Raw genomic sequence first — 9,362 nt, forward strand, 5'->3', positions numbered from 1 at the left:
ATTTTTGTCAGTGACATTTGTGGGTTCCTCAAGTGAGGAATTTGTGACCAAGGATATAGTTGAAGAATTTGCAGCAATAGAAGCATTTGAAATTTCAGGTGAAGAATTAGCAGATTCACGATTGATGCTTTTCAAACATGGTGGAATGAATTCTTCTTGAGCGGAACTGATCTGTTGAGCAAGCAAAGAATCGTTTGCCTTTGAAGATCATCATGAGACATTCTTAGTTTCTCAATATCTTGCTTTCTTTGAAGAAATTCGTACGGAAGTTTGGCATGATCAGCTAAGAGTGTTTCATGATGACTGTGAAGGCTTTCAAACTTAGATTGAAGATGTCGAAGGTCATCAGTGAGAGTTTGAGGCCAATCCATTTCCTTGTTCAACAGTTCATCGCTTTTGTCTAGTAGTTTCTGAAGCTTTTCAATAGAATTTTTTAGTTAGTGGCAATATTAGCAAATTTGTAGTAGCTAGGTTTCTGATAATCTTCACATTCGTAACTTTAATTAGATGACGAAGCATGATTGAGTACCTTGGCACCTTTTGCCATGAAGCAATAGTTGGGGGCAGAGTCATCATCGGAATAATCAATGTCGTTAATGAAATCACTTTCATCACGATTGAAGGTGAACTTCGTGACAAATGCGGTGGCAAGAGCTAGGCTTGCCACACCCGACTCTAACTCCTCCTCAGATCCTTCATCTTCTTCACAATGTTCTGATTCTTCGTGAGAATCCATTTCCTTGCCAATAAGAGCCTAGTCCTTTCTGTAACTGCTTTTCTTGTGTGATGAGGACTTTGAAGATGAAGACTTTGAGGATTTCTTCTTTTTCTTTGAGTCATCATAACTGTCATATTTGTACTTCTTCTTATTTGATTCCTTTACCCAGCGCGGACAATCAGCAATGTAATGGCAGGATTTCTTGCATTTGTGACAAGTTCTTTGCTTGTAGTCCTGAGATGAAGATTTTGATTTCTTCAAATCTCTTCTTGAAGATTGTCCAAACTAACCTCGTACGGAGAACTTCTGGAATTTTCTCACAAGCATTGCAAGTTCCTAACCATGTTCTTCAGGTTCACCAAGACTACAACCAGATTCTTCTTCTTCACATGAGGAAATTTCCTTTGCCTTCAGTGCATGAGATTTTACATAGATTGGCCCATAGAGATCTCTTTTCTCAAATTGTCGTATTCATGAGTATTGAGTCTCTCAAGAATATTAGTAGGTTCTAGTGACTTGTAGTCTCCACGCTCTTCAATCGTCAAAGCAAGTGTATCGAATGACGAATTAAAAGATCTCAACAATTTCTTCACCACCTAATGATCAGTGATGTCAGTGGCACCAAGAGCTTGGAGATCATTTGATATATCAGTGAGGCGATTGAAAGTTTGCTGAACATTTCTGTTATCGAGTCTTTTAAGAGATTGAAGAGATTGCGAAGAACATCAATCCGAGAGCCACGTTGAGTTGAGATTCCCTAATCTTGGACAGCCTGTCCCAGATCATCTTTGCAGATCCCAAAGCATTCATTGTGCCATACTAACCTTTGCTCAGATATGCTATTATTTGCTTAAGTGTCAAGTTGCTTGAATCTCTTCACATCAGTAGCCTTGATGGTTGGGGTGATGGAGGGAACACCATTTTCCACAACATAATACAGATTGTTCTCAATTGCTTAAAGATGCATGCGTATCTTGTTTTTCTAGTAGGGGTAGTCCGTCCCTTCAAAGGTAGGACAACAAGCAGATACCTTGATCATACCTGCAGTCGTCATAATTGAAACTCCAGGTTGTTAAACCAAAATCACACATAACAAGGGAGTACCTTGCTCTCATATCAATTGAAAGTGTGTTATATCGACTAGAGCGGGCTGAATAGGCAATTTTTACAAATTCATCACTGAGGAAATTATTAAGCATCTAAACACTAGCAGAGGAATAAGTAATCAAGTGCATGTGAAACGTAGCAACATCATATTTCTCGTGATGAAATGAAACAAGCACAGAGCAGAGGTAGCATGTAAATAGGATTAGAAGGCGAAGAACAAGGTGACTGAAGAATTTGAGATGAGGAATTTGAGAAACTATTCAGCCAAAGTATTCAAATAGTAACGATCAATTTCATTCCTTGAGAAAATAGATGAGTTGAGGAAATAGAACAAGGAGCTCGATGAAGATAGTGATTTGATGACCCAGTTTCAACTGTTGTGATAGTCATACGTCTGGTTCGGACCGGCTTGGTATTTAAACCAAAGGACACACAGTCCTAGGACACATAGTACTTATCGTATTCTCCTTGAGGTAAGGTCACACAGACCTCACCGAACACTCGTGGTATGTCTTCAAGGCAGACTTCCAAAGCCTCACAAACGCGATCACCACGCGATCCAAAATTTACTGATGGATGCTCTAGACCGTTGATGCCTAACCGTCTAGAACATACACAGTCTTCAAAGGTAACAAGCATTGGTTCCACAGAGGAACAATCTCTTCAGTGAAGCTCAATCACTTTTGGTTTTGGTTTTGGTTTGGGTTTTTGGGGGTTTTCCTTGCTGATGATTTTCTCTCAAAGTCGTCAGAGGATGGGATGCTCTCAAATGACAAGTGTCAAGTTCTGTCTCGGAGCAACAAACAAGCTAGTGGTTGCAGGGGGCGGCTATTTATAGCTAGGGAGAAATCCCGACATGATATGACATAAATGCCCCCTAATGATATGAAAGTTATGTGGATAAGGTTTTGGGCACAGCTCGCGCAAAGCACAACAACGGTCATAATTTTTGAACTATGAAAATCCTCACATGTATCATGTTCCTCACTTGCACGCAACTCACTCTGGAAAAATCCTAACTCCTGAGCGACAACAATTTCCTCACACACGAGAAGAACCTTGTCTCCATTATTGAAGAAATAGACAAACTGTAAGAGGTTTCCAAAGGCTTCACTCGAAGGTTTCATTATGTGTAGGCTTTGAAATGAGCATCACTTGGAAAATTTTCCTTAGTATTACCTCGACCCCCTTTAATAGTACGGTATTCCCATGACTCAAACGAAAGGAATGAAACTATGAAAACAAAATTCTTCATGCTTCAAAGTCCTCGCATCAATATCTTCAAGGGCTCACCAATTTCCTCACTTTCAAAATCTTCAATAAAGTATCAAATTCTTTAGTTGAACACATACACTTGTAGGGGTCAACTTTCCTCGAATATATTAAACTCCTCAGCGGATTATAAAACATGTGTACACTCACAAACATATTAGTCCCTTAACCTAAAAGTTATGAAGCAGGATCTTCATATCCTTTTTATAGTAGTATTATGGTGAGATTCTATTATATGGTACCATGCATCTTTGAGATTCTGAGCTTGTTTTTGTTTAATGTAAACTATTTCAAAATCCAAAGAAACATTAACTGGTGGTCCAGACATTGTAACAAGCAAGGAAATTAAATTAGCATACAAACAAACTATCAAAGATAAATATCTGTGTTTCTACTAATTTTATACAAGAAAATGTAATGTCAAATAAAAACTAGAACAAATGAATGATAATTTGAGTGAAGGAACATGACAATAATTTTATGATATCTCCCCGGCAACGGCGCCAGAAATTCTTCATGCAACTTGTAAACTGCGTTGGGATATTGCCCAAAGAGGGGAGGGTATGCCGCATAGTAGATATAAGTTTTTACGTGAATGAGGATCAAGGTTATCGAACCAATAGGAGAATAACACAAACTCCCGTCCTTAGCACCTACAAACACAAGATTAAACACTTGCACCGAATGCGGGTAAGAGGGTTGTGAAGCCCCTTGAAATTGTTACTTGCAAGGATTAAATAGTGATAGAAAGATAATATAAATATAAAATAAAATAGTAAAATATAAAAGGAAGCAATATTTTTGGGTTTTTAGTAATATCTTTTATATAGACCTGTGGGCCATACTTTTCACTAGTGTGGCATCTCTCTCGAAGATAGCATATGGTGGGTAGACAATGTACTGTTGGGCAATTGATAAAACATCACACATTTATGAAATATTTATTCACGACAATGATCATATATAGGCATCACATCCATAATAATTTATACCGACTCCTTCCTGCATGTACTACTAGTGCTCCACTCATCGACGCTATCCACCATGCATCTAGAGTATTAAGTATTAAACAATGTAATGCTTGGAGCAAGGTGACTTGATGTAGACAAAGTAAACTCAACAAATATGAATTAACCCCATCATTTTATCCTTAATGTCTGCAATAAAAATACGAGCCATGTCCCTTTCTATCATTGGGATTAAGAACAACAATATTGAACCCATCACAATGCACCCCTCACACTTACGAGAAACCAATCTAGTTGGCCAAACTAAAACGATACATCAGAGAGAAATACAAAGCTATAACAATCATGCATATAAGAAATCAGCAAGGACTCAATAGGTTTCATGAATAACCTGATCATAAACTCACAATTCATTGGATCGCACAAAAGACACCGCAAAGAAGATTACATCGAATTGATCACCGCGGTAATCATGGTGAAATTTGTATTGAAGAACATAGAGAGACAGATAGTCATTTAGGTACTGACTATGGACCCATAGGTTTACGGTAGAGTAATCACACGACATCATTGGACTAGAAAGGGTGATGTAGACACCCTCCATGAATGATTCCCCCTATCAGAGGGCACTGGAACAGGGCTCTGAATGGGATCATGTCAGAGCAGAGACTTCTGGCAGCGTAAAAAGTGTTTTCGGTAGCACTCGAGTGTTTTCCGAATGGTTTATAGATGTGAACTTGGGTCGTGAGCCAACAGGTTGTGTCCGCAAGGCATCACGGCACGCCTACCCCCTGGTGTGTGCCCTGTTGCCTTGGCACCACCTCGTGCCGCCTCCGTCCTCCCTCCTAAGCTTTCAGGTTTTATTTTTGTCCATAAACAATCATCAGAAAGTTTCATGGTATTTAGGCTTCGTTTGGTACTAGTTTCCTTGAAAGCCAAAATGACGGAGGAAATAGCAACTAGCACTAGGTAGTAGGTTAATAGGTTAGTTCCAAAAATTGATATAAAACAACATTTAAATGCATATAAAGTATCCTAGATTGATAATATAGTAGCTTGGAACAATCAAAAATTAAAAATACATTAGAGACGTATCCGATGCATGTATGCATTTACATAATTTTACTTAATTGTGCAACATGACACGCATAAAGGATATGACCCAGGTTTATGAAAACTTTGCTTATTTCCTTTATTTTTGAGATAAAAATCTAAGGAATGACTTTTACCCTTGCCTAAAGGTAGTATTACTTCTGGGCAATTTGTTGCAATAAAATTTTATCTATGAATTGTCCACCGGGAACGATTATGCAATTACGGTCTCAAATCACATGTTCCAATCAAGAGGAACATTAGGCATTAGCGCTTGCGTGGGAGATAATGGAAGAAGCTATAAGAAACTGCGCAATAATGGAATGGAGGGGAGCTAATCCTTCATATATTTTATAATGGCTTGAAATACACATCAAAGACTATGCTTGATATAGATCAAGGAGGAACAATCATGGGAAAGCCACGAGAAGATCTCAAGAAGATACTAGATGACACGAAAGAGAACATTGCCTAGTGGCATTGTTCAGAGGACCACCACCAAGAAGGCGAATTTCATAGAAGAAAATAGCTCAGAGTTGACAACCAAGATAATAGAATTTCGAAACCCTAAACCTTCACCTATTGGCAAAAGCTTCCAACTCTACATTTTGTTTCATGTGAGCAATCACAATTAAGTCCATAGGAAAGCCAATACTATTGGAAGGGGATGAGGTGTTGATGATGATCTAGTTCCTCAAGTTCTTAGATATATAACACCAAGTACCTCAACAAATTTCTCACAAAAGATTCGGTCCAAAACCTAAACTATCAAAATCGATGACACCAACATTTCCATTTTGGTCCCGATGAGTTAGTCGTAGATAAAACCCAAGAAAAACCATAGCACCTTGGTAGAGCCGAGATTTGGTTCGGTGACACCGAAAAGCAGTGACTAAGTTGTTGTTATCGAATTGTTAAAATTCAGAATTTCTTAATTTTACATTTTGAAGCTACTTAGGTAGAGCCAGATCGGTGTGACCGAGATGTTTCCTTCGATCTCACTAAGAAGCCAAAAGTTAGGATATTTTTCACTAGTCGGTACAACCGAGTTCTCACTTTGGTTTCATCGAGTTGGGAAATAATGTTGTAATAGTTGCATTTTTGGAGATTGCCATAAATACCGCCCCATCCCCTCTCTTTCTTGGAGAGAGCACTTAGAAAATTTCTGCACTTTCACCATTCATTTTCTAAGAGAGAACCACCGACTCATGTGTTGATATAAAGTTATTCCATTCCAACCATAAGAATCATGATTTCTAGCCTCCTCAAGTTGCTTTCCACCCAATCATCCTCTTCTACCAAGACAAATTCTGTGAAAGAGGTACTGAGTGTCGAGGAGAGGAGATTATATCTTGAAGCACAAGAGCAAGGAGTTCATCGTGCATACACCATATATTACCTTTTGGAGAGTGGTGTCTCTTAGATTGGTTAGGTGTCGCTTGTGTGCCTCCAAATTGTGTGGTGTTGCATCAAGAAGTTAGTAAGGGTAAGGAGATCGCCTCCTTCGTAAAGATATACCCCAAGTGAGGCTAGTACTTTGTAGACGTAAGCCATGGTGGAATAGAACAGGTTTCTTCTACATGGACCCTTCGTTGGTGGAGCCCTCTGTGGACTCGCAAAAATGTTAACCTTCGTGAGTTGAGGTCTCCATCAACTTGGACATACGATAGCACCACCTATCGGAACCATGCCAAAAATATTCGTGTCTTCATTGTGATTGATCTGCCTAACCCTCCTTTACTTACACTTACACTGTCATTAATTTCCTCTGCTATACTCGTAGACTTGCGGGTATGTAGCATGCACTAGACTAGGTATTATCGCTCAAACTTGCCAATCGATAAAATTGGGAAAATGTTATTTTTTAATTTGGACCAGTAGCCTCATCACCAGCCCCCTCTATACATACTTTCAATCCTACAGATGGTGATCCCAAGTTAGAACAAAAGTTGATTAGGACATCAACACCATTGTTACACCCATAGCCCCAGCTGCTATATATACTGGACCAGTTACTAGAGCTCGTGCACGCCAATCAAATTACCAGGTACTTTCGTTTCTTGGGAATACTTCTAGTGTTCATGAACATATGATGATGCCTAAGTTAGATACTTTTGTTGTGCTCATGAATGAAGGACCTAGCATGGACAAGAAGGATATCCGTTGGAGCGGGATCAAGCATGGAGAAGAAGGTGCGCGCACGGGAGAGAACGATGGAGCTTCCACTGGTGATTTTTGCACATTAAAGACACCATAAGGAGAGCATGAAGGCTTTGGACGAAATATTCAAGACGTCACTTTATAAATTTCGTCCATAGGCTATTATAGGTGTTGTGCCACCTTATTTTTGGGCCAGGCCCAGGTAATTCGAAATACCATAATGTAGGCTATTTTTAGAGTCTGTATGTGTGGGGAAACCGAGTTTAGGGCTGTTTTCGGACCCCTCGTCCAAGGGTCACGAAATTACCTCTCTATTCCCTCATATATACAGCCCTTAGGGAATCGTTTAGACTTGGGTCTTGTTTAGATTACAAGATCACCATAGTTGCAACTTCGCGTTCTTTGTTTGTGTTCTACGACCAGACAAAGGCGTCAGAGAACGCCACCTTCTTCAATAAAGCATTCCTCTTATATTCACAATATCTTGATTGCATCTTAGTTTCTTGCTTGTTCTTCGTTTGCGTGCAGGAAACAGACCTTCGTGGTCAGGTTGATCGTGCTTTGACGTGGTCAATAACCTCTCGGAGTTGGTTTAGCGATTGCAAAGGCGCGACGTCCTCACACGTTCGTAGTCGGATCGTCAAAGTCGACTCTACCAAAACGAAACCCACAATCTCACCAAAAGACAGGGACAACTTCGCCTCTGTCAAAAGCCAGAGCTTCCGGGAGTACGTACTTCCACTAACATTACATTCATGTTCACACGTTCATTCCATTATTCGGAATTCATTGATTTTATGTATGTCGATATTTTGCTTTATTATCTTCCCTTTTCTATGTATGGAAAACTTTGAAAGCAAAGAATATTTCTCACTTATTTTCGGTTTTTATTTCTTATTTATTTACTATGTACTATTAAAAATAAAACCCAAAATATATTTTTTACTTGTCCGGAGTTCTCCCGTGTAAATAGTTTTCTCGATTTTGTTTTTGTTCTTCATTTCGCTATCTTGAGAAAAACTAAAAATGCCAAAAAAAATCAGTGTGTTTTTATTTAAATTTCTTTTCTTTTCTTTGAGTTGTTGTATGGAGAAGACTATGTTATAATGGTTACATGGCTCTTATATGCACTATTATTGATCTAACGAAGACCCGATATTAGCTTGTCTTCTCCTTTGAATAAAAGGATTTCTAGTTATGTGCCCCTCCTTGGTTAGTTGTGCTCATTTTTGCCCAAGGCATCTAACTTTCCTCACTTTTTCCTCCACCTGTCGCCCCATTCTCACAAGAGCTTAACGGAGCCTTGTCGTCGGCTAAAAAAGTTGACCGCTATCTGCTCCGTAAATGACGCGCAGGGTTGAATATGTTTCGAAAGGTAGGCCCTGTATGGCAGGTGGACCGTGGCCGTCACCGCTTTTGATGAGTGGGACCTAGGATAGGTGCCATAACACAACCCTGAGCAAGCCACCGCATCCGCCAGACCGCCCCATGCCAACCCACACTATCAATGTCGTCAAGCCCCTAGCAGCCACGCCGCGCACTTCGACCGTCCGCCTGATATCTAATGGTGCACCAAAGTGGTTCTAATGGTGGTCAACCCTTCCTCATGTATGAAAGGAAAAAAAGGTGATCATTGGCCGACCGATACGCTTTAATGGAATCCATAGCAATTAGGATTTGTCTATAAGTCAGCTGAAAGGGCGATTCAGCAATTGAATTGTCGTGCATTTAGTTGGTCCAGTTTGCAACTATTATGGACGATTATTTAGGTTTGGATCCGAATAATCGAGTTCATTTTAAGTTGTTTGATTTGCAAATCTGGTCTTTGATTGATGGAAACAGGTCCGAGCTAGAACACCGCGATGGATTTGTTTTGTGTCGGGGATGTGCCCTTATTAGACAAGTGCAATTAAATATGCTCCTGGTTTCCGAGTGCGAAATCTCTTGTATTGCACTTGCTTGGTCTGTCATTGGGAGTGATGAGGGAAGAGCAGAAGGGTTTATTTCCTAAAGTCAATGGGGCAGTCCCAATTGAGATTCTCTTG

This window comes from Hordeum vulgare, chromosome 4H, assembly GCF_904849725.1.
Source record: "Hordeum vulgare subsp. vulgare chromosome 4H, MorexV3_pseudomolecules_assembly, whole genome shotgun sequence".
NCBI lineage: Eukaryota > Viridiplantae > Streptophyta > Magnoliopsida > Poales > Poaceae > Hordeum > Hordeum vulgare.